The sequence below is a fragment of the Salmo salar genome, chromosome 05 (assembly GCF_965601325.2).
Source record: "Salmo salar chromosome 05, fSalSal1, whole genome shotgun sequence".
Classification (NCBI taxonomy): Eukaryota; Metazoa; Chordata; class Actinopteri; order Salmoniformes; family Salmonidae; genus Salmo; species Salmo salar.
Window position 1 is genome coordinate 49,315,210 of NC_138295.1, and position 26,851 is coordinate 49,342,060.

Below are 26,851 nucleotides of genomic sequence, written 5' to 3' on the forward strand. Positions count from 1 at the left end.
GTGGGAATGCGGAAAGGGTCCTATTTTCGATGACACCACTGACATCAGAGAGGAGAGCTGGGATTTGACTACGCATCCACCAGGATGTGATATCACAGGGGAATCTGTGGTGGTCTCAGCTACGTCTCACTGCATGACCAACAACCAACAAGTTTGCATCAGAGGGGAGAGCTGACATCAGAGGGGAGAGCTGGGATTTGTCTACAGTATGCAACCACCAGGATATGACATCACAGGGGAGTCTGAGACCAATGACCAATTAGTTTGTGTCTATGTGCATTCACACTCATTCAACCCAATGTGTCATTATCACTTCTTCCACGACTGAATGAAAGTGGGGATTGCCTCAAGCATCGGTGATGCAAAAATAAGTGTGTGCGTAACCGTTTTCTAGTAAGTTTGTGGTGAATAAGAAGGAGAAAGGAAAAGAAAGAGTGACTCAACATACATAAAGATAACAAGAGTCATCGTGGCTAGTTAGAGCGACCACGTGTGTGTGCCTTCGTGCAATGTTCATGTGTCTCAGGGGAAATGCTTGGTTTTAAATAAAGCTGTGTATTGCTTTTGTTAGTCATTACCAGTGACTGATAGATCATTGCTGCTGCTGCGGTCATTCATTTATCATGAACCCAATAAACCTGATTCATGTCTGTCAATGACCCTGTGGTCCTCTGTTTTTCTGACTCCCTGTTTCTCTAATTCTTCATCTCACAGACTCTCTGTGAATAAAAGGTTTCTCAAATGATTGCCTCACCTGGTTCACCAACTACTTCTCTGATAGAGTTCAAGTGTGTCAAATCGGAGGGCCTGTTGTCCGGACCTCTGGCAGTCTCTATGGGGGTGCCACAGGGTTCAATTCTTGGGCCAGCTCTCTTCTCTGTATACCTCAATGATGTCGCTCTTGCTGCTGGTGAATCTCTGATCCACCTCTACGCAGACGACACCATTCTGTATGTTTTTTTGAAAAAAAATCGTTCCCATTTTCAACGGCCTACTAATCAAACTCAGAAGATAGGGCATGCATATACTTATTATATATGGATAGAAAACACTCTAAAGTTTCTAAAACTGTTTGAATGGTGTCTGTGAGTATAACAGAACTCAAATGGCAGTCAAAACCCCGAGACCGATTGAAACAGGAAGTGGAATTCTGAATTGTGGACTCGACTTCTCATCTTTCCTTATTAATCACACCGTTAACCATGGTTCAGTGAGCACTTCCTATTGCTTCCACTAGATGTCGCCAGTCCTTTCACAGTGGTTTGAGCCTTATAGAGTCAAAACTCAGTGAATGACACGAGTTTGAAATTGGTCACAGGGGATGGACCATCACCATTATGACGCCGGCGGCCATGTCTGCCCCCACCTTTGGATACGGTTTTAAAGGCCATGACATCATCCCCCTCGAATCTTATTGGCTCTCTTGGTGTTAGAGGCCCTGAAGATTTATTTTATACAACGTTTGACATGTTTGAACGAACCTACATGCGCGAGCATTGCATTTATTCTGAACTTCAGACCTGCGCTTGGAGAGAGCCATAGGACGCGCTACCAACATCAGGCTAATGGAACGTGAAGTATGGACTTTTTGACCGAAAATACATCTGTTGTGGACCTGGGATGCTTTCTGATGAAGACAACTAAAGGTAGGCGATTATTGACAATATTATACAAGATGAGATGTGACATGCGATTGTTTCCAAGATGGCGCCGAGCTCTGTATATTAGCTCATTTTCTCAGTATCGCATCTCCTTTTATTGCAAAGTGTGATTACCCAGTAAAGTTAATTTAAAATCTGGTATGACAGGTGTTCTCAAGAGATATTCATCTATAAATGTTAGATTGACAATATACATTTAAAAAATCGTTATAGGATAGTAATTTAGGGAAATGTAGCATTGTTTACCGGGACGCTTTTGAGGGGAAATTATGTAGTCAACCTCAGACAGAGATGTAAAATGCTGTTTTTATATATAAATATGACCTTTATTGAACAAAAGAATGCATGCATTGTATAACATGATGTCCTAGGGGTGCCATCTGATGAAGTTTGTAAAAGGTTAGTGCTGCATTTAGCTGTTTTTTGATTATATGTGATGCAAGTGGTTGGTCGGAAAATGGCTATGAAGCTGCTTTTTACGATGGACTCATCTAATATAATCTAATGATTTGCTTTTCCTGTAAAACCTTTTTGAAATCGGACGACGTGGGTCGATTCAGGAGAGGTGTATCTATAAAAAAAAAAAAAATTATGATTTTTTTTTAATGCTAATTGGCGATATGATTTTTCGCTGGATTTTGATCCCGCTAACGGGATCAGACGCTGAAGAGGTTTTAACAACCCTCCAGACGAGCTTCAATGCCATACAACTCTCCTTCCGTGGCCTCCAACTGCTCTTAAATACAAGTAAAACTAAATGCATGTTCTTCAACCGATCGCTGCCCACACCTGCCCGCCCATCCAGCATCACTACTCTGGACGGTTCTGACTTAGAATATGTGGACAACTACAAATACCTAGGTGTCTGGTTAGACTGTAAACTCTCCTTCCAGACTCACATCAAACATCTCCAATCCAAAGTAAAATTTAGAATTGGCTTCCTATTTCGCAACAAGCATCCTTCACTCATGCTGCCAAACATACCCTCGTAAAACTGACCATACTACCGATCCTTGACTTCAGCGATGTCTTTTACAAAATAGCCTCCAATACCCTACTCAATAAATTGGATGCAGTCTATCACAGTCCCATCCGTTTTGTCACCAAAGCCGCTTAAACTACCCACCACTGCGACCTGTACGCTCTCGTTGGCTGGCCCTCGCTTCATACTTGTCGCCAAACCCACTGGCTCCAGGTCATCTACCAGACCCTGCTAGGTAAAGTCCCTCCTTATCTCAGCTCGCTGGTCACCATAGCAGCACCCGCCTGTAGCACGCGCTCCAGCAGGTATATCTCACTGTTCACCCCCAAAGCCAATTCCTCCTTCAGCCACCTCTCCTTACAGTTCTCTGCTGCCAATGACTGGAACGAACTACAAAAATCTCTGAAACTGGAAACACTTATCTCCCTCACTAGCTTTAAGCACCAGCTGTCAGAGCAGCTCACAGATTACTGCACCTGTACATAGCCCGTCTATAATTTAGCCCAAACAACTACCACTTCCCCTACTGTATTTATTTATTTATTTTTCTCCTTTGCACCCCATTATTTATATTTCTACTTTGCACTTTCTTCCACTGCAAATCTACCATTCCAGTGTTTTACTTGCTCTATTGTATGTACTTAGCCACCATGGCCTTTTTTTCCCTTTACCCTCCCTTATCTCACCTCATTTGCTCACATTGTATATAGACTTATTTTCCTACTGTATTATTGACTGTATGTTTGTTTTACTCCATGTGTAACTCTGTGTTGTTGTATGTGTCAAACTGCTTTGCTTTATCTTGGCCAGGTCGCAATTGTAAATGAGAACTTGTTCTCAACTTGCCTACCTGGTTAAATAAAGGTGAAATAAAAAATAAATAAATAGTGAATAGTGAACAGTAATGGCACCATAGGCTAGGCTGCCGTCTTATCAGCTCTCAACCAATTATGCTATTTTGTTTGTTTTTTCACGTTGTTCGTAACTTGTTTTGTACATAATGTTGCTACTACTATCTCTTATGACCGAAAAGAGTTTCTGGACATCAGAACTGGGATTACTCACCTCAAATTGGATGAGGAGTTCTTCTTCAATGAGTCGGACGCAAGGGATATACTGCAGACCAGGCCCCGATCCCCGTGATTCGCTGGAAAAGGAAACAGAGATTTTGAGGCAAAAGATCAGGGTGCCTTTCGAGGATCAGGCAACGAGTGGCTAATCTGCTCTTGCCTTCCATTCTGCTAGCTAACGTTCAATTGCTGGAAAATAAATGGGACGAACTGAAAGCACATATATCCTACCAACGGGACGTTAAAAACTGTAATATCGTATGTTTCACCGAGTCGTGGCTGAACAACAACATTAGGAACATAGAGCTGGCGGGTTATACACTCTATCGGCAAGACAGAAAAGCAGCCTCTGGTAAGACACGGGGCGGGGGCCTATGCATTTATGTAAACAGCTGGTGCACGATATCTAAGGAAGTCTCAAAGTAGAGTATCTCATGATAAGCTGAAGACCACACTATGTACCTAGAGAGTTTTCATCTGTATTTTTCGTAGCTGTCTAGATACCACCACAGAGCGAAGTTGGCACTAAAATCACACTCAATGAGCTGTATTCCGGCATAAGCAAACAGGAAAACACTCATCCAGAGGCGACGCTGCTGGTGGCCAGTGACATTAATGCAGGAAAACTTAAATCAGTTTACCGAATTTCTATCAGCATGTTAAATGTGCAACCAGAGACAAAAAAAATTCTAGACCACCATTACTCCATTCACAGAGACACGTACAAAGCTCTTCCTCGCCCTTCATTTGGCAAATCTGACCATAACTCTATCCTCGTGATTCCTGCTTACAAGTAAAAATTAAAGCAGGAAGCACCAGTGACTCGGTCTATAAAAAGTGGTCAGATGTAGCAGATGCTAAACTACAGGACTGTTTTGCTAGCACAGACTGGAATATGTTCCAGGATTCTTCCAATGCCATTGAGGAGTACACCACATCAGTCACTGGCTTTATCAATAAGGCATCGAGGACGTCGTCCCCACAGTGACTGTAAATGCATACACCAACCAGAAGCCATGGATTACAGGCAACATTCGCACTGAGCTAAAGGGTAGAGCTGCCGCTTTCAAGGAGCGGAACTCTAACCTGGAAGCTTATAAGAAATCCGGCTATGCCCTCCGACGAACCGTCAAACAGGCAAAGCGTCAATACAGCACTAAGATCGAATCGTACTACACCGGCTCCGACGCTCGTCAGATGTGGCAGGGCTTGCAAACTATTACAGACTACAAAAGGAAGCACAACTGAGAGCTGCCCAGTGAAACAAGCCTGCCAGACAAGCTAAATAACTGCTATGTCACTTCGAGGCAAGTAACACTGAAACATGCATGAGAGCATCAGCTGGTCCAGATGACTGTGTGATCACGCTCTCCGCAGCCGATGTGAGTAAGACCTTTAAACAGGTCAACATTCACAAGGTCGCTGCGTAGGACGGATTACCAGGACGTGTACTCTGAGCATACGGTAACCAACTGGCAAGTGTCTTCACTGACATTTTCAACCTCTCCCTGTCTAAGTCTGTAATACCAACATGTTTCAAGCAGACCACCATAGTCCCTGTGCCCAAGAACACTAAGGTAACCTGCCTAAATGATTACCGACCCGGACCACTCACGTCTGTAGCCATGAAATGCTTTGAAAGGCTGGTCATGGCTCAAATCAACACCATTATCCCAGAAACCCTAGACCCACTCCAATTTGCACACCGCACCAACAGATCCACAGATCATGCAATCTCTATTACACTCCACACTGCCCTTTCCCACCTGGACAAAAGGAACACCTATGTGAGAATGCTATTCATTTACAGCTCAGCGTTCAACACCATAGTGCCCTCAAAGCTCATCACTAAGCTAAGGACCCTGGGACAAAACACCTCCCTCTGTAACTGGATCCTAGACTTCTGACGGGCCACCCCTAGGTGGTAAGGGTAGGTAACAACACATCCTCAACACGGGGGCCCCTCAGGGGTGCGTGCTCAGTCCCCTCCTGTACTCCCTGTTCACTCATGACTGCATGGCTCATCAGTCCAACACCAAATCCATCATTACGTTTGCTGATGACACAACAGTGGTAGGCCTGATCACCGACAACGATGAGACAGCCTATAGGGAGGAGGTCAGAGACCTGACCGTGTGGTGCAAGGACAACAACCTCTCCCTCACCGTGATCAAGACAAAGGAGATGATTGTGGACTACAGGAAAATGGCTGTAGTGGAGCAGTTTAAGAGCTTCAAGTGCCTTGGTGCCCACATCACCAACAAACGTGGTCCAAGCACACCAAGACAGTTGTTAAGAGGGCACGGCAAAACCTCTTCCTCCTCAGGAGACTGAAAAGATTTGGCATGGGTCCTCAGATCCTCAAAAGGTTTTTACAGCTGCACCATCGAAAACCTCCTGACTGGTTGCATCACTGCCTGATATGGCAACTGCGCAGCCTCCGACCGCAAGGCACTACAGGGGGTCCTGAACAGTTAATCAAATGGCTACCCAGACTATTTGCATCCCCCCTACGCTGCTGCTGCTGCTCTCTGTTATCTATGCATAGCCACTTTAATAACCCTCATAAAATTGCAAATAGCGATTAAATATTCACTTACTTTTTGAAAATCTTCCTCTGATTTGCAATCCAAATGGTCCCAGCTACAACATGCATGGTTGTTTTGTTAGATAAAATCCTTCTTTATTTCCCAAAAAGTCTGTTTAGTTGGCGCCATCGATTTGAGTAATCTACTCGTTCAACATGCAGAGAAAGGAATCCAAAAAGCTACCGCTAAACTTTAAAACAAGTCGAAATATGTTTCTATTTAATCTTCAAGTATCCTAAAATGTAGTTAAACTATAATATTTCATATGGAAGAAGTATGTTCAATAGGAAATTAAAATTAGCAGGTGCGTGTCCTCTTCGTCGTGAGCACAAAGACTGATTTCCAACTCTGACTCCCAGTACCAAAACTCAAAATTCTTCCTCGTTTGGGAAGAAACAAGCCTGAAACCTTGACCAAAGACTGTTGACATCTAGTGGAAGCCATAGGAATTGCAATCTGGGAGCTGGAATTGCATATGGCCCATAGCTTTCCATTGTAAGAGCATGGGCTCTCAAAAAAGAAAACATTCCGGTTGGTTTTTCTTTGGATTTTCTCCTGCCATATCAATTGTGTTACAGTCTCATACATTATTTTAACATTTCTAAAAACTTCAAAGTGTTCTTTATCCAATGGTAGCAATTATATGCATATCCTGGCTTCTGGGCCTGAGTAACAGGCAGTTTACTTTGGCACGTCAGTCAGACAGGAAGTGGAGAAAAATAGACCCTAGCCTGAAGAAGTTTAATATGAGTGTAGTGAAACACTTGTCTTCTGGTTCCAACACAATGCAATAATATCTAACAAGTAATCTAACAGTTCCACAACAACTGCCTAATACACACAAATCTAAAAGGGGTGAATGAGAATATATAGATATAAATATATGGATGAGTGATGGCCAGGCGGCATTGGCAAGGTGCAATAGATGGTATAAAATACAACATATACATGTGATATGAGTAATGTAAGATATGTAAACATTATTTAAGTGGCATTATTTTAAGTGGAATTGTTTAAAGTGACTAGTGATCCATTTGTTAATCATGTAGTAATGGATTCTTCAAAGTTGCCACCCTTTTCCTTGATGACAGCTTTGCACACTCTTGGCAATCTCTCAACCAGCTTCATGAGGTAGTCACCTGGAATCCATTTCAATTAACAGGTGTGCCTTGTTAAAAGTTAATTTGTGGAATTTCTTACTTCTTAATGTGTTTGAGCCAATCAGTTGTGTTGTGAATGGGCAGGCTTAGCATATAGAAGATAGCCCTATTTGGAAAAAGACCAAGTCAATGTTATGGCAAGAACAGCTCAAATAAGCAAAGAAAAATTACAGTCCATCATTGCTTTAGGACATGAAGGTCAGTCAATGCGGAAAATGTCAAGAACTTTGAAAGTTTCTTTGAGTACAGTCGCAAAAACCATCACTATGATGAAACTGTCTCTCATGAGGACCGCAACAGGAAAGGAAGACCCAGAGTTACCTCTGCTACAGAGGAAAAGTTCATTAGAGTTACCAGCCTCAGAAATTGCAGCCCAAATACAGTGGCTTGCGAAAGTATTCACCCCATTTTTCCTATTTTGTTGCCTTACAACCTGGAATTATAACTTATTTTTTGGGGGTTTGTATCATTTGATTTACACAACATGCCTATGACTTAGAATATGCTAAATATCTTTTTTGTGAAACAACAAGAAATAAGACAAAAAAACAGAAAACATGAGCGTGCATAACTTTTCACCCCCCCCCCCCCCCCCCCCCCCAAAGTCAACACTTTGATGTCTCTATAAGCTTGGCACATCTAGCCACATTCTTCAAGGCAAATTTGCTGCAGCTCCTTCAAGTTGGATGGATTCCACTGGTGTACAGCAATCTTTAAGCCATACCACAGATTCTCAATTGGATTGAGGTCTGGGCTTTGACTAGGCCATTCCCAGACATTTAAATGTTTCCCCTTAAACCACTTGAGTGTTGTTTTAGCATAAAGCTTAGGGTTATTGTCCTGCTGGAAGGTAAACCTCTGTCACAGTCTCAAATCTCTGGAAGACTGAAACAGGTTTCCCTCAAGAATTTCCCTGTATTTACGGCCATCCATAATTTCTTCAATTCTGACCAGTTTCCCAGTCCCTGCTAATGAAAAACATCCCCACAGCATAATGCTGCCACCACCATGCTTCACTGTGGGGATGGTGTTCTCGGGGTGATGAGAGGTGTTAGGTTTGCGCCAGACATAGCATTTTCCTTGATGGCCAAAAAGCTCAATTTTAGTCTCATCTGACCAGAGTACCTTCCATATGTTTGGAGTCTCCAACATGCCTTACGGTGAACACCAAACGTGCTTGCTTATTTTTTTCTTTAACTTGTTATGGATTGGGGGCAGTATTTTCACGGCCGGATAAAAAACGTACCCGATTTAATCTGGTTATTACTCCTGCCCAGAAACTAGAATATGCATATAATTAGTAGCTTTGGATAGAAAACACTCCAAAGTTTCTAAAACTGTTTGAATGGTGTCTGTGAGTATAACAGAACTCAAATGGCAGGCCAAAACCTGAGAAGATTCTGTACAGGAAGTACCCTGTCTGACCATATCTTGGCCTTCTTTGTCATCTCTATCCAAAACAAAGGATCTCTGCTGTAACGTGACACTTTCTAAGGCTCCCATAGGCTCTCAGAAGGCGCCAGAATGTTGAATGATGACTCTGCAGTTACTGGCTGAAAAACAGTAGCGCATTTGGTAAGTGGTCGATCTGAGAACAATGAGACGGGTGCGCGCGTGCACGTGAAGAGTCCATTTTACTTTTTCAGTCTTTGAACGAAAACTACGACTCCCGGTCGGAATATTATCGCTATTTTACGAGAAAAATCGCATAAAAATTGATTTTAAACAGCATTTGACATGCTTCGAAGTACGGTAATGGAATATTTTGATTTTTTTTGTCACGAAACGCGCCGGGCCGCGCCACCCTTCTTTACCCTTCGGATAGTGTCTTGAACGCACGAACAAAACACCGCTATTTGGATATAACTATGGATTATTTGGAACCAAACCAACATTTGTTGTTGAAGTAGAAGTCCTGGGAGTGCATTCTGACGAAGAACAGCAAAGGTAATCCAATTTTTCTCATAGTAGATTTGAGTTTGGTGAGTACCAAACTTGGTGGGTGTCAAAATAGCTAGCCCTGTGATGGCCGGGCTATCTACTCAGAATATTGCAAAATGTGCTTTCACCGAAAAGCTATTTTAAAATCGGACACCGCGATTGCATATAGGAGTTCTGTATCTATAATTCTTTAAATTATTGTTATGTTTTTTGTGAACGTTTATCGTGAGTAATTTAGTAAATTCACCGGAAGTGTTCGGTGGGAATGCTAGTTCTGAACGTCACATGCTAATGTAAAAAGCTGGTTTTTGATATAAATATGTACTTGATTGAACAAAACATGCATGTATTGTATAACATAATGTCCTAGGAGTGTCATCTGATGAAGATCATCAAAGGTTAGTGCTGCATTTAGCTGTGGTTTTGGTTTTTGTGACATTATATGCTAGCTTGAAAAATGGGTATCTGATTATTTCTGGCTGGGTACTCTGCTGACATAATCTAATGTTTTGCTTTCGTTGTAAAGCCTTTTTGAAATCGGACAGTGTGGTTAGATAAAGGAGAGTCTTGTCTTTAAAATGCTGTAAAATAGTCATGTTTGAAAAATGGAAGTTTTCGGATTTTCGAGGAGTTTGTATTTCGTGCCACGCCCTATCATTGGATATTGGAGTGGTGTTCCGCTAGCGGAACGTCTAGATGTAAGAGTGGCTTTTTTCTGGCCACTCTTCCATAAAGCCCAGCTCTGTGGAGTGTACAACTTAAAGTGGTCCTATGAACAGATACTCCAATCTCCGCTGTGGAGCTTTGCAGCTCCTTCAGGGTTATCTTTGGTCTCTTTGTTGCCTCTCTGATTAATGCCCTCCTTGCCTGGTCCGTAAGTTTTGGTCGGCGGCCCTCTCTTGGCAGGTTTGTTGTGGTGCCATATTCTTTCCATTTTTTAATAATGCATTTAATGGTGCTCTGTGGGATGTTCAAACGATTCGGATATTTTTGATCTGTTTTTCTCCACAACTTTGTCCCTGACCTGTTTGGAAAGCTCCTTGGTCTTCATGGTGCCGCTTGCTTGGTGGTGCCCCTTGCTTAGTGGTGTTGCAGACTCTGGGGCCTTTCAGAACAGGTGTATATATACTGAGATCATGTGACAGATCATGTGAGACTTAAATAAAGTCCACCTGTGTGCAATCTAACAAATTATGTGACTTCTGAATGTAATTGGTTGCACCAGATCTTATTTAAGGTCTTCATAGCTAAGGGGGTGAATACAAATGCAACCACTACTTTTCAGTTTTACATTTTTGTAGAATTTTTTTAACAAGTTATTTTTTTCATTTCACTTCACCAATTTGGACAATTTTGTGTATGTCCATTACATGAAATCCAAATTAAAATAAATTTAAATTACAGGTTGTAATGCAACAAAATAGGAAAAACACCAAGGGGTGTGATTACTTTTGCAAGGCACTGTAAATGCTTCACAGAGTTCAAGTAAGAGACACATCTCAACATCAACTGTTCAGAGGAGACTGTGATTTTTTTTTAAACAAGTCAGTTAAGAACAAATTCTTATTTTCAATGACAGCCTAGGAACAGGGGCAGAACGACACATTTTTACCTTGTCAGCTCGGGGATTTGATCTTGCAACTTTTCGGTTACAAATCCAATGCTCTAACCACTAGGCTACCTGTCGCCCCATCAGGCCTTTATTGTCGAATTGCTGTGAAGAAACCACTACTAAAGGACACCGATAATGAAAAGAGACTTGCTTGGGCCAAGAAACACGAGCAATGGACGTTAGACCGGTGGAAATCTGTCTTTCGGTCTGATGAGTCCAAATTTAGGTTTTTGTTTCCAACGGCCGTGTCTTTGTGAGACGAAGAGCAGGTGAACGCATGATCTCCGCATGTGTGGTTCTCACCGTGAAGAATGGAGTAGGAGGTTTGATGGTGTGGGTGTGCTTTGCTGGTGACATAGTCTGTGATTTATTTAGAATTCAAGGCACACTTAACCAGCATGGCATCCCATCTGGTTTGCGCTTATTATTTGTTTTCAACTTGACAATGACCCAACACACCTCCAGGCTGTGTAAGGGCTATTTTAGCAAGAAGGAGAGTGATGGAGTGCTGCATCAGATGACAAGGCCTCTACAATCAACCGACCTCAACCCAATTGAGATGGTTTGGGATGAGTTGGACCGCAGAGTGAAGGAAAAGCAGCCAACAAGTGCTCAGCATATGTGGGAACTCCTTCAAGACTGTTGGAAAAGCATTCCAGGTGAAGCTGGTTGAGAGAATGCCAAGAGTTTGCAAAGCTGTAATCAAGGCAAAGGGTGGCTACATTGAAGAATCTAACATCAAAACTTCATAATTCCACATGTGTTATTTCATAGTTTTGATGTCTTCACTATTATTCTACAATGTAGAGAAATAAAGAAAAACCCTTGAATAAGTAGGTGTGTCCAAACATTTGACTGGTACTGTATATGTTATGGGATGTAAAGACATTATGGACAGTATGTGGATAGATGATGTAGTATATCTGAAGAATACGTGGATAGAGTACTATATGTACAGCAATAGTTGAATAGGATGGACTTGAATACATTATATACATATGAAATGGGTATGTAAACATTATTAATTAATTAAACTGACCAGTGACCAGTGTTCCATGTCAATGTACATAGGGCAGCAGCCTCTAAGGTGCAGAGTTGAGTTCAGGGCAGAGTGCTGGGTGGAGGCCAGCTGGTGATGGCTGTTTAACAGTCTGATGGACTTGAGATAAAAGCTTTTTTTCAGTCTCTCGGTCCCAACTTTGATGCACATGTACTGACCTCGCCTTCTGGATGGTAGTGGGGTGTACATGCCGTGTGGCTTGGGTGGCTGAGGTCCTTGATGACCTTCTTGGCTCTCCTGTGAAACCAGGTGCTGTAGATGTCTTGGAGGGCAGGCAGTGTGCCCCCAGGGTACAGAAGGTGGCTGGGCACACACCCTTGTGGGGCCCCTGTGTTGAGGATCAGTGTAGTAGAGGAGTTGTTGCCCACTTTCACCACCTGGGGGGCGGCCCGTCAGGAAGTCCAGAACCCAGTTGTACAGGACGAGGGTTCAGATCCTAGTGTTGAAGACTGAGCTGTAGTCAATAAACAGCATTCTTACATAGTTATTCCTCTTGTCCAGGTGGGATAGGGCAGTGTTCTGTGGATCTATTGGGTTTGTATCCAAATTTTAGTGGGTCATGGGTGTAGGGTAAGCTGGAGGTGATATTATCCTTAACTAGCCTCTCAAAGCACATCATGATGACAGAAGTGAGTGGTACGGGGCAATAGTAATTTAATTCAGTTACCTTCGCTTTCTTGGGTACAATGGTGGATATCTTGAAACAAGTGGGGACAACAGACTGGGATAGCGAGAGATTGAATATGTCCGTAAACACTCCAGCCAGCGCTGAGGACGCTGCTAGTTATGCCAACCTTGCGGGGGTTAACTCTAACATCTAAAAGTGGATAATGGAACAATATTTCTAACATAAAGAATGTGGGAAATGGTCGGTGGGAACTTAAAGAATAATCCTGTCACATTGTTTATTATCATTAAGGATTGTATATCAAGGCACCGGTAACTCTGAAAGTGTACGCGTCCTATGTATCAGGTTTACATCTAAATGTTGTAAAAATGATATGATTAAATATGAGAATACTTTTGTGAAGATAGCAATGTGATTTTAGCCTTCTAAATTAGAATTGTTTTTCATATAAACTTGTGCCAAGTCAGTAGCCAGGCCCAAGTGAGCTCAGAGTTCATGTCAGCGTGACGGAACATCCCCTTTGGCCAGAGTGCTTAACCTGTTGGGGCTAGGGGGCAGTATTTTCACGGCTGGATAAAAAAACGTACCCGATTTAATCTGGTTACTAATCCTACCCAGTAACTAGAATATGCATATACTTATTATATATGGATAGAAAACACCCTAAAGTTTCTAAAACTGTTTGAATGGTGTCTGTGAGTATAACAGAACTCATTTGGCAGGCAAAACCCTGAGACATTTTCTGACAGGAAGTGGATACCTGATGTGTTGAATTACCTTTAAGCCAATGCCATTGAAACACACAGGGGTTGATTAATGTTTTGGCACTTCCTATTGCTTCCACTAGATGTCACCAGCCTTTACAACGTGTTTTGAGTCTTTTACTGTGAGATCTGACCGAACAAGAGCCATGGAACGGTGATGGCCGATTAGACTCTGGCGCGCGAGTTCATGTTGGGTACCCTTGTTCCAATACGTTATAAAAGAGAATGCATTCGTCCACCTTGAATATTATTCATGTTCTGGTTAAAAAAGGCACTAATGATTTATGCTATACAACGTTTGACATGTTTGAACGAACGTAAATATATTTTTTCCCCTCGTTCATGACGAGAAGTCCGGCTGGCTTAGATCATGTGCTAACAACACGGAGCTTTTTGGATATAAATGATGAGCTTTTTTGAACAAAACTACATTCGTTATGGACCTGGGATTCCTGGAAGTGACATCTGATGAAGAGAATCAAAGGTAATGGATTATTTACATAGTATTTTCGATTTTAGATCTCTCCAACATGGCCGTTTGTCTGTATAGCAAAGCATATTTTTCTGGGCGCAGTGCTCAGATTATTGCAAAGTGTGATTTCCCAGTAAGGTTATTTTTAAATCTGGCAAGTTGATTTGCGTTCAAGAGATGTAAATCTATAATTCTTTAAATGACAATATAATATTTTACCAATGTTTTCTAATTTTAATTATTTAATTTGTGGTGCTGACTTGACTGCCGGTTATTGGAGGGAAACGATTTCCTCAACATCAATGCCATAGTAAAACGCTGTTTTTGGATATAAATATGAACTTGATAGAACTAAAAATGCATGCATTGTCTAACATAATGTCCTAGGAGTGTCATCTGATGGAGATTGTAAAAGGTTAGTGCATCATTTTAGCTGGTTTTATGGTTTTGGTGACCCTGTCTTTGAATTGACAAAACATTACACACAGCTATTGTCAATGTACTCTCCTAACATAATCTAACTTTATGCTTTCGCCGTAAAACCTTTTTGAAATCGGACAACGTGGTTAGATTAAGGAGATGTTTATCTTTCAAAGAGTGTAAGATAGTTGTATGTTTGAAAAATTTGAATTTTGACATTTATTTGGTTTCAAATTTGCCGCTCTTGAAATGCACCTGCTGTTGATAGGGTGCACCATGGGTGGCACGCTAGCGTCCCACATAGCCCCAAGAAGTTAAAAGGACTCGCTAAGAATGAACCTCTCTAGGGTACGTGGGACGAAATCGTCACACACTATTCAACAGCCAGTGACAAATCAGAGCGCCAAATTTAAAACCACAAAATGTCATAATTCAAAGTTCTCAAACATAGGACTATTTTACACCATTTTATAGATACACTTCTCCTGAATCGAACCACGTTGTCCGATTTCCAAAAGGCTTTACAGCGAAAGCAAAAAATTAGATTATGTCAGGAGAGTACCCTGCCAAAAATAATCACACAGCCATTTTCCAAGCAAGCATATATGTCACAAAAACAAAAACCACAGCTAAATGCAGCACTAACATTTGATGATCTTCATCAGATGACACTCCTAGGACATTATGTTATACAATACATGCATGTTTTGTTCAATCAAGTTCATATTTATATCAAAAAAAGCTTTTTACATTAGCATGTGATGTTCAGAACTTGCATACCCACCGCAAACTTCCGGTGAATTTACTAAATTACTCATGATAAACGTTCAAAGAATACGTAACAATTATTTTAAGAATTATAGATACAGAACTCCTTTATGCAATCGCGGTGTCAGATTTTAAAATAGCTTTTCGGCGAAAGCACATTTTGCAATATTCTGAGTAGATAGCCCGGCCATCACGGCTAGCTAATTTGACACCCACCAAGTTTGGCCCTCACCAAACTCAGATGTACTGTAAGAAAAATTGGATTACCTTTACTGTTCTTCGTCAGAATGGACTCCCAGGACTTCTACTTCAACAACAAATGTTGTTTTGGTTCAAAATAATCCATAGTTATATTGAAATAGCTCCGTTTTGTTCGTGCGTTGAGGTCACTATCCGAAGGGTGATGCGCGGGCACATTTCGTGACAAAAAAATTCAAAATATTCCATTACCGTACTTTGAAGCATGTCAAACGCTGTTTAAAATATTTTTTTTCTCGTAAAATAGCGATAATATTCCAACCGGGTGACGTTATATTCATTCATAGACTGAAAGAAAAACATGGAGTAGTCTCGTACACGCGCACTCCAGTGTCATTGTTCCCTGCCTGACCACTCACAAAAACTCCTGCTGTTTTTCGCCCAGAGACTGCAGAGACGTCATTCCACATTCTGGTGCCTTCTGAGAGCCAATGGAAGCCTTAGAAAATGTCACGTTACAGCAGAGATGCTGCATTTTTGATAGAGATGCCCTAGAAGGAGAACAAATTGTCAGACAGGGCACTTCCTGTATGGAATCTTCTCAGGTTTTGGCCTGCCATATGAGTTCTGTTATACTCACAGACACCATTCAAACAGTTTTAGAAACTTTCTGGGCAGGAGTAGTAACCAGATTAAATCGGGTACGTTTTTATCCAGCCGTGAAAATACTGCCCCTATCCCAAACAGGTTAATATACAGACCAGAAAACGTGGGACGGTAGTCCATACGTTTGAAATGGTGAAACTCTGAAAATCTCAAGCTCTACAGAAGAAGATAACGTCACCTAGTAGACCAAGCAGACGGTTGGTGTAAACCAGACTTCACGAATGGTTAAAACTACAAGACCAAAAAGACTTGAGGCCATGGTCCACACATTGAAATGGTTAGAAACTTTGTACTGAGACCAGACAGCATGGAGCAGTGGCTACACGGCTGAAAATTGTTTTAACTCTACAGACCAGCCGACATACAGCGCGAGCTGAATGTTACGAAATGGTTAGAAGCTCTGAAACTCTCAACACGAGTGAAGAAGGTAAAGACGAGACCAGAACATTCACAGTCTGCAGTTGTGCATGAAAAAGTGGTCCTAGAACTTTGACTAAAGACACGAGGGGAGAAGGAAGACAATCCCCTCTGATTCAACCGTGGGTACATCTAGGTATCTATTCTAATGAACACTCCAAGACCAGAGAAGCTCTACAACTAAGAAGGACATTGTGACCTCTGGTGGACAACCAGAGCCTTACATCGAGCCACTACCCATAGAGACGACAGAGAAAGATAGCTACGTGTAAATATATATTCCATTTCTAATCCGAATGAGCAACGGTTAGGGTGCTAAGTATTCTGGTTACTGTGAGCGTAGTTTCCAAATGTATGCACGATAAGTTGACTCTCTTTGTCTCTCCCTCGCTTTATCTTTTCCCACCCCCTTTCCATTGTGTAACAAGCCATCATATCGTGTCAGTCCACTAAGGACATTTATCTCATGTGTGCATGTGTAATCTGTTATTATTTAGTTAGTTAGTAAATAAATAATTCAGCCAATTTGGGTATTGCTGATTCATCAATAAGGGATGGGTTCTTGCAGATATCAAGAAGTAAGGAACGTTCAGAATGAGACTAATATGAGGTAATAATAATTAATAATTGACTGTTAATTATCTATATATAAGAGATATCTATATATCTTTAGAGTTTAAATCGGGAGATAGTAACTCGTTAAACAACTTTTTCCGTGCTGCCCCAAATTCCTAATGAGTTAATTGTTACCAGATTAATTTAATTGAGTAACAATTAAACATTTTATATTTATTTTATTTTATTTCACCTTTATTTAACCAGGTAGGCCAGTTGAGAACAAGTTCTCATTTACAACTGTGACCTGGCCAAGACAAAGCAAAGCAGTATGACAAAAACAACACAGAGTTACACATGGGATAAACAATATTACAGTCAATAACACAATAGAAAAATCTGTATACAGTGTGTGCAAATTAAGTAAGGAGGTAAGGCAATAAATAGGCCAATAGTGGCGAGGTAATTACAATTTAGCAATTTACACTGGAGTGATATATGTGCAGGGGAGGATGTGCAAGTAAAAATACTGGTGTGCAAAAGAGCAGAAAAACAAAAACAAATATGGGGATGAGGAAGGTAGTTGGTTGGATGGGCTATTTACAGATGGGCTGTGTACAGCTGCAGCAATTGGTAAGCTGCTCTGACAGCTGACTCTAAAGTTAGTGAGGGAGAAATAAGTCTCCAACTTATATCATGGCAGCATGAGTGAAGGAGGCTTTGTTGCGAAATAGGAAGCCGATTCTAGAGTTAGCTTTGGATTGGAGATGCTTAATGTGACTCTGGAAAGAGAGTTTACAGTCTAGCCAGACACCTAGGTATTTATAGTTGTCCACATACTCTAAGTCAGAACCGTCGGGCGGGCTGTTGCGATCGGTTGAAGAGCATGCATTTAGTTTTACTAACATTTAAGAGCAGTTGGAGGCCACGGAAGGAGTGTTGTATGGCGTTGAAGCTCGTTTGAAGGTTTGTTAACACAGTGTCCAAAGAAGGGCCAGATGTATACAGAATGTTGTCGTCTGCGTAGAGGTGGATCAAAAAATCCCCCGCAGCAAGAGCGACATCATTGATATATACAGAGAAAAGAGTTGGCCTGAGAATTGAACCCTGTGGCACCCCCATAGAAACTGCCAGAGGTCCGGACAAAAGGCCCTCCGATTTGACACACTGAACTTTATCTGAGAAGTAGTTAGTGAACCAGGCGAGGCAGTCATTTGAGAAACCAAGGCTGTTGAGTCTGCCGATAAGAATACGGTGATTGACAGAGTCGAAAGCTTTGGCCAGGTCGATGAAGATGGCTGCACAGTACTGTCTTTTGTCGATGGCGTTTATGATATCGTTTAGGACCTTGAGCGTTGCTGAGGTGCACCCGTGACCAGCTCAGAAACCAGATTGGATAGTTAGTTAGTTGATCAAATAAATAACAGTCATCAGATTAATGATAGTCTCGACAACATATTACCTCAATTACATCAACTACCTCGTACCCCTGCACATTGATTCGGTACCGGTACTCCCAGTATAGTCTCGTTATTAATATTTTATTGTGTTACTACTTCCTTTAAAAATGTGTTCAAATTTTTCTTACTTTTTAACTCTGCGTTGTTGGGAAATGGCTCGTAAGTAAGCATTTCACGGTAAAGTCTACACCTGCTGTATTCGGCGCATGTGACAAATAAAATGTGATTTGATCATCATCATCAGTATCATGAACATCAAAATTGTCGTTATCACTGTTTTTACTTGGTAACAACATATTCATATTATATTTGTTGACAATGCAGAAAGAGCACGATTCAGTCCTTAAATGAACTGGTGGTGAGGTGTAGTAATGACAAACCTGGCTCTATCAAAAGCACTGTATCATAAGCACACTGATCAAGTCATAGCTTTTATCTCATCCTTGGTTTCTCTCAACTGGGACAATGTAGTGTTTACTGTCACAAGCACGTTGGTTCTGGTGAATACAGGGGATGAGTTTAAAGGGCCCAAAGTGGTTATACTAAAATTGTGGTCAATAGCGGGACACATCGGATGCTGGGAAAGGAAGAAGACATTTCCAGACAATGCCTGTCCACCCACATCTATTGAAAAACCACAGGCAAGTTATGACTTTACAGTACATGTTTACCGTCAACTGGACACTCTATAGCCAAATTGAGGAAAACATCTTGGCCTTGTCGTTCTTATAATACCTGTCACACCCTGGCCATAGAGAGGGTTTTATTCTCTATTTTGGTTAGGCCAGGGTGTGACTAGGGTGGGCATTCTATGTTTTCTATGTTTTGTATTTCTTTGTTTTGGGCCGGGTATGGTTCTCAATCAGGGACAGCTGTATATTGTTGTCTCTGATTGGGAGCCTGTTTTAGGCAGCCTGTTTTCCTTTGGGTTTTGTGGGTGGTTAATTTCTGTTTAGTGTTGCTAACCTGACAGAACTGTTTGGCTGTCGGTTTTTTGTTTATGTTTTTCTCAGTACAATAAATACATGATGAGCACTCAACACGCTGCGCCTTGGTCTACTCCCTGCAACAGCCGTTACAATACCTTTTGGTGTTTGACCCCTGGCCACAAGAAAATGCTTGCGTTATGGTGTTGCTTTCAGTCACAGCGTATCAGATGTTTTTTGTTGTTATGGTTGTAGTGCAGAACTCCTCGTGTCCTGTTTTGGCATGGCTGAGTCTGCCTGCCCCTTAAGACAGAGCTCACCATCTTCCTCTCTCACACCCACCAGAACACACCCAGCCCTTGGCACAACAATAACACAATGACACTCAGCTCTGTAGCCTGACAGCACCAAAGACTCAATAAACAGCCCAATAGAGAGTTAGAAACTGAGTGAAAGGGAGAGAATGAGAAAAGAGAGGCGGAGAGGTAGAAATAAAATGTTATTTGATAAATTAATAAAGAATGGAAGTGATACAAAAGGAATGCTGCGGTCTTATGGACCTGTTGGTATGTAAATGTTTTGAGAGTAAAGAAGGAAAGTGAGGTGGTGCAATATGTTTAAAGGCCTTAGAGCGATAATATACAGCAGCCAGGAAGGCCAGGTCACTTAAAGAGTCATGTTCCGAGCCTCAGACCCCCAAACTCAGACCAGGTTCATGTTCCCCAATTCAGTTATGGCAAGATTATCCAAGTGGCGGGTAGGTGGGACATGAAAAAAGGACATCATGCTAGATTGGAAATTATTTTTGGAGAGCTGCAACAGTGGTGGTCGCTGGTTGGTCAGTGATCTAGTGGTGGGGAACATGTGGCTGAGAGGCCCAGTGTTAGATTGAGAGGCCCGTTGTTAGATTCTGGCCTGGAGGGGTCAGTGGCATTGGGGCTTCCATCACTCAGCAACCAGCAGCTCATGATGTTTGGAGAATGGCTTTACTGCTCAGTGGGCTCACACAAAAGCCTCCACCTATCCACCGCATGGAGAGGGAGAGGTGAGGAGGGTTGGAACACCTTACCCTAAACCCTCTTACCTGAGGCCCAGAGCATGGAGCCAGGCAGGCTGGAGAATAACAACTGGCTGGGAGACATTCACAAATCCTCTGACATTCACAAATGCAAACATTACCATGGAAAAACAACCCCTTCCTAATTCAATTTTAATCTAAAATGCTGGTACATGTTTTGCTGGTTTGTGCGCGCATGTGTACATGCACAATTGTGTAAGTGTGAACAGCTGAATATTAACCCGGGCTTCGTGCGTGCCACAATACTGTGATAGCCTACTGAGCTAAAGCCTAGGCAATAGATTGGGGAGCTAATACAAGTATTAAGGTCTTATGCAAGGTTACTTATCATTTGAGCGTGGTTGTATGAACCACTTCCGTTACACATGTACTTGTGTTTGAACGCACTTGCATACGTCCAGATGAGGCCCTCTTTGCTTCATTGCTCACTCAACGGACATGTCCATCCAGACAGCATTTCACCGAGGCGAGCATCCCCTGACCCCACAATGATTACCCTGTCATAGATTCTGATTTTTACGAGACAATCTCATTTTGCTTGTTTATTTTCCCATTTCCAAAATGGACACGTGGGTTGTTGTTTCTAATAATAATGTGAATATGTCTTTCTGTCAGCATGAGCAGTGTTGGACTTCATTAGTAGAATGTGGTCCATCTGGCTTTGGTCAAGTTGCTTCCTCTCTTACCCCACTGACACTACACAAAAACCTAGCCAAGCCAGCCTCGCATGCTACGTCCAAGACATGGGCCGAGAGTCGGGACTAAATGTGCATCTCTCTATATTTCAGGAGCAACATCATATTTGTTTTGAACCATTCTCTTGTTATGTGTCTGAATTCCTTAAATGATTGCCCTGTTTACTTTTCTAATTTAGAGCTTGTACAAACAGAGAAGGACCCCGAGGATTGTAGCCCCGGCCAAATAAACTAAGTGGGGCTAAATTGAGCGCAAGGTTAGGGACTGTAGCCGACTGGGACAGTGTGGCTCAGTGCAGAATCAGATTGTTTTGGACCGGACTGGGCTGCCGACTTGGAGGCGCTGACAGCAACGATTGATTATGCAGTGGAAGAACAGAACAAAGAAGGCGGAAAGAGTTGATTTATTGAGAGAGCTAAATTAGATTTGTTTGATACACAGTGTGGTGATACAGGACCTCGCCTGTGGAGTTTTAAGTGATCCTTGACAGAGAACTATATGTTTTCTTTGATTTCCTCAAATGACTTATTTAACTAGTGTTTTCCACTTTTTCTAGATGTAAATGAATCATGAATATGACCTGCTCAGTACCTGCATATGCATACATTTAAAATCTACAATGTGTAATATGTATGATAGATCATTGGTCATATCAAGATAAGCTTCAGAGTAATGGTCAAATATTGGAAATACTTATCATTTATCTAGGACTTGGGTCAAAACCCAGACATGACATGCCCCTTAGTGATTATGTTTTAGTAAGCCGGTATAAGTATTGCCTAGTGAAAACAGATTGGATGTTTATGGAAGACATGTACAGTAAGAATGAGGAAAATATGTGCCTCCCTTCTCTTCCTCGAGCTGTTTTGAATCATGACAGTGACTCTAGCCCAGTGCAAGTGTGGTGAGTGGTAATTGTGGTAGTAGACTGTCCAGTCACCCTGGACAGTGTGGAGACATCTCGGACTCCCCAGACATCCGGTTTCCATCGCCCCCTCCAGCATGTCATGTGTATCAGACAGAAAACAACTTCTGCTTCCTTCACTGGGGTGAATAATGCTGTGTCACGAAGCAAGTGTGCTGCAGGGCCACATTACACAAGGTCATCCAGTTAACCATTACTCTCTCAACACCTAATGCACGCTTCCATTACGTTATGGGGGAGGGGCGGCCATAATGTCACCAAAAGTGAGATGCTTGTCTTTGTTCAATGAGGTTTTTGCCTCAGGTTTCCACACAGTTGGTTGACCAGGAACCATGTTGACATTTTTAAGGGTGTAGAAACATTTAAGTTTAAGTGATATTTCCTCCAGCTTGAAATTATTATGTGTGGAAATTATGTTTGTGTTTTCATTGCAATGGCCTGATTCTTCTCGTAAAACAGATCACGTGATGTGTTTTTCTAGTCATCTGGTTGCTGGACTAAGGTTTTACTTGTTCACCATTGTCATTAAAACCCGTGATTACCCTTTCTGAAGGTCAGGACCTCTAACCCTGACCAATGGAGGACCATGGGAGGAACAATAAATGGTGCACATGTCATTGAAGACCAATCACAGGTTAGCATTAAGATTCTAACTTAACCATTTGACGCGTAAGATCATGTGTTTGTGATTATTGTTGAGTGGTCCCTGCAGCGTACGCTCTCTAATATGTGATTGGAACAGTTGCAACAGAACGTATGACGCAACAAAGCTCGTAAACTTTTTTCCTCAATTTGACCTTTTATTTTAAAAGATAAATGTGAACTTCATCATCCAAGCATCACACAGAACACATCCACAGCCATACTCTTTCGAAAAACCAGTCTAAATAACAGGTTTGCCCTGACAAAAAAACAAAACATAAGTTAGCGACCTAACAGCTAGACTAGTTTACAATGTATCACATCTCTGGTGAGTACAAGAGATTAATGTAATGTTGTTTAGAAAAGAAATGCGTGTCAGCTAAGCTAACAGCAGTTAAATTCTTTATGATGGCAGCCATGTTTGTTGATGTTTGATTTGGCAAAAACTCCCTAATCCCAGAATGCCATTCATTATAAGACGCAAATAAACAAAGTCAATGATGGCTTCGCTCATTACCTGAAAATATGAACTTAGTGTAGTCACTTTTCAGCATATTACAATTCGTTGATGTTCTTGTTACAGTGTATGCAAGAACCGGAGCACATTACTTGACAAGTCGTTTACCGTTTTTGACAAATCACAAAGCAAATAAAATGTTTTCACCTCACAGATCATCACACCAAATACAAGCCTACTGCCTAGCCTAACCATTTGTGCAAAAGCTAAACTGGAATGAAACCATTTTAGGGGGGGTTGTGGGGGGGTTCACTTCATTTGTGGGGGTTTTCAAGTCCATGTGGGGTAGAAATGGGGGAAGGTATCGTGGGGGGATATGATGCAGGAAATATTACTATGATAGGGGATTTATCAATAAATGGGGCAAACACAAGATAAGTTTATCCGGTAAAAAAAAATAAAACCCCTGGAAAGGGGGGTCTGAGCTGGCAACCCTGAGGTACCAAAGTAACAATCTGATGCCGCGTTCAAAACAACTGGAAACTGGGAAATCTCAGACTACCGACTTCAGTGCATTCAAAACAACTAGGAACTCAGGGAAAAACGAGCTCTGACTAGGAAAAATTGTTTTGAACGGCATCCAATTCAGAATTCCAACACGGGAACTCTGGCCTCCTTCTAGAGCTCTGACTTTCTGACCTGAAGATCATTGACGTCATGATTTTGCCTAGTTCACAGAGCACCAAAAGAGTTCACAGAGCACCAAACGTCAGTCGAGTGAACTATCCCTTGTTATACCATCTTTGGTCTGACAGACACTTAGGTGACAACCAGAATGCATTGTATGATGTCAACAAACATGTTGCCACACATAGCCGGCAAATAGCTTAGCATTAGCTCATCATAATCAGTACAACATTCAAAAAAGTATTTTACATGATGTGTCCATTACAATCTATGCAAGAATCAGAATGCATGATCTGTAACCAGAACTTGAAAACATGTGAATAAAACAGTAAATACATTATGATCCATACATATATATGGTGTGTTACAGCAGAAACGACAACACGATATACAGAAAATAAGCCACTTACTTTGATAGGAATGCACACATGTCCAAAGTCCAATTTGCAAGAAAACACCATGAAGGCAATGCGTTTGCCAGCCAGAAAATGTGCTGGGGGGAAAACGTTTGTGCCTGTTCTGACTAGAGAAGCGCAGTATCTTCATACTTGATCTGGGAAACACTAGGGGGGTGCTTGGGCTCTTGTTGAAGAGAGAAGTCTGTCCGCAACAGTGAAATGGGCTACTTCTTATGCGAATTAACGAGGAGGCGGAACACACCTCAATGTTAGAACAAAAACTTGTTAGAAAATAATTAGAAATTGACGAGTTGAAACATAGCCTACAGATAATTAGCAGGCAGCGTGCCTTGGTTTGAGGGCAGTCCTGTTGCATAACAATCACATTTTGGAACATTGAGAGCATTCTGACATCACATGCATGAAAAAAACTCATGCAGGGGCGACGGTTAGAGATATTTGGATCTCTCGTGAAAAGGTTAATTCAACGCAATCAGTGTACAGGCCTGCGAGGCAGAAGTTGTAACACACCAATCATAGAGAAGGAGAAGATTACTTTTTCAAACATGAACCAATCAAAGACTTTCTAGAAAGAGCGTTCACTCACAGGGGAATAGGAAATGACCTCACTGGTCAGTCTTCTGCCCAAGGGAAGTAGTATCAAGGTGCAGCCTACCACTGGAAAACTATTTTTTATTACCCCTCTGTCATTTAACCCCATGAAGGAAATTGCTGACTCAGTCTTCAGACATAATTGATGTGATATCCTGCAGAATTTCCCCATCTGAAATGTTACTTCTTCTTCTGTGTCATTAATTTAAAGGCTTAATTTCTCATTACTTTGATGGAGTTTTTCACACCCTATTAAGATTTCAGATGGGTTTGTCAGCTGCGATAAAACACTATGCAGTAAAGTAAGTGTAGACCAGCCATCTCTATGTATCTACCTTACGCTGCCCATCCCTGAGCACTGGAGTGCAGTTAGATGCGAAACTCATCAGTCTGTCTGAATGAAGGTTTATTGATGCCAGGTAACCTGTGGTAGTGTGTTGTGTCTTGTCCTCCAGACAGTGGCCTGACTGTCTTACATTTCCTGGTGTGTGGGTGTGAGGGTTCACTGGCAGGTCTGGGTTTATGACCCCTCACCTCTGTGACCTCTATATTTAGGCCTCCCGAGTGGCGCAGTGGTCTAGGATGCTACATCTCAGTGTAAGAGGTGTCACTGCAATACCTGGTTCAAATACAGGCTGCATCACATCCAGCTGTGATTGAGCGTACCATAGGGTGGCGCACAATTGGCTGGGCTAGGCCGTCATTGTAAATAAGAATTTATTCTTAACTGACTTGCATAGTTACAGTTTATTTACAATCACTTTGGCACTAATTTCAGCACCTTCATTGAACTAAAATCATCTGTTCAAAATAACACAACTTAACATCAAAGTATTACCATTTCAAAATGCAATTCACACATTACATCTGAGATGACTGTCTAATTTCATTACAATGAACTATCTAACTATCAATTGATACAACTGCTCAAAAGTAACTGTTGCATTGCTCTTAATGCATAGTTTTATGGAAACTGACAAACAATATTCCATGTTTATATCATGAAAGTTTCAGGATAACGAGATCCACTGACACCAATTACTGTGGAACATGAACCAATTGGACTACATTATCTATGGATGTAATATTTCATCATCATTCTTTATCAGACACTGTTTCAATGGTCCCATGTATCACTTTTCCAGACCATGTTTTCAGATTTGACTATACTGTACACTCAACGGCCACTTTATTAGGTACACCTATCTAGTACTAGGTAGGACCCCCTTTTGCCTCCACAACAGCCTGAATTATTCTTAGTGTTGTACGTTAAGAGATGCCCTTTTGCGCACTACTGTTATTTGAGCAATTGTGGCCTTTCTGTTAGCTTGAATGAGTCTGGACATTCTCCTCTGACCTCTCCCATTAACAAGGTGTTTTTGCCCACAGAACTGCCGCTCACTGAATGTGTTTTGTTTATCGCACCATTCTCTGTAAACTCTAGAGACTGTAGTGCATAAAAATCCCAGGAGGGCAGCTGTTTCAGAGATGCTGGAACCACCATGTGTGGCACCAACAATCATACCACGGTCAAAGTTGCTTAGATTACGCATCTTGCCCGTTCGAATGTTTGGTCGAACAACAACTAAAGCACTCTACTGTATATACTCTATATATTGAGTTTCAGGCAGCCACATGATTCGCTGTTCGAAAGGAGCTGGCTATTAGGTACACGCAGGTGTACCTAATAAAGTGTCTGGTAGTGTATGTATGCTGGCCCTTGTTATTGCTTTTCCAATACTGCCAACTTGTTACTGATGATTGATTTCACATTGTGGTACGAGTATATAGTGAAATGAGTGGTATCCACCTACAACAACATAGTGATAACATGGAGCCGGCAGGTGATCCATGTCACATTAGAGGTCTAGCAGTGGGTGGAGGAAGATGAGGAAGACGTGGTGGTCAAAGGAATGGCAGGGGACAAGCACCCCTTCTGAGAAGTGGTTGTGGGCCTCGTTTGAGAGGTGTGGGAGAACGTGGTAGAGGACAAGGCCACGAACCAAGA

At 41.8% G+C, this 26,851-nt stretch overlaps 1 long non-coding RNA gene across 1 annotated transcript in view; it reads right to left on the reverse strand.

The window, feature by feature from the left end:
• LOC106605014 (uncharacterized) overlaps positions 1–24,598 on the reverse strand; it is a 38,628-nt gene extending 14,030 nt beyond the window's left edge. Inside the window, exons 1-2 of the long non-coding RNA XR_001328774.3 lie at positions 24,244–24,598; positions 3,709–3,790 (exon numbers count right to left, since the gene is read on the reverse strand). This is a non-coding gene — a long non-coding RNA (uncharacterized LOC106605014). The remainder of the gene's footprint in view (positions 1–3,708; positions 3,791–24,243) is intronic.
• Positions 24,599–26,851: the final 2,253 nt, after the last annotated feature.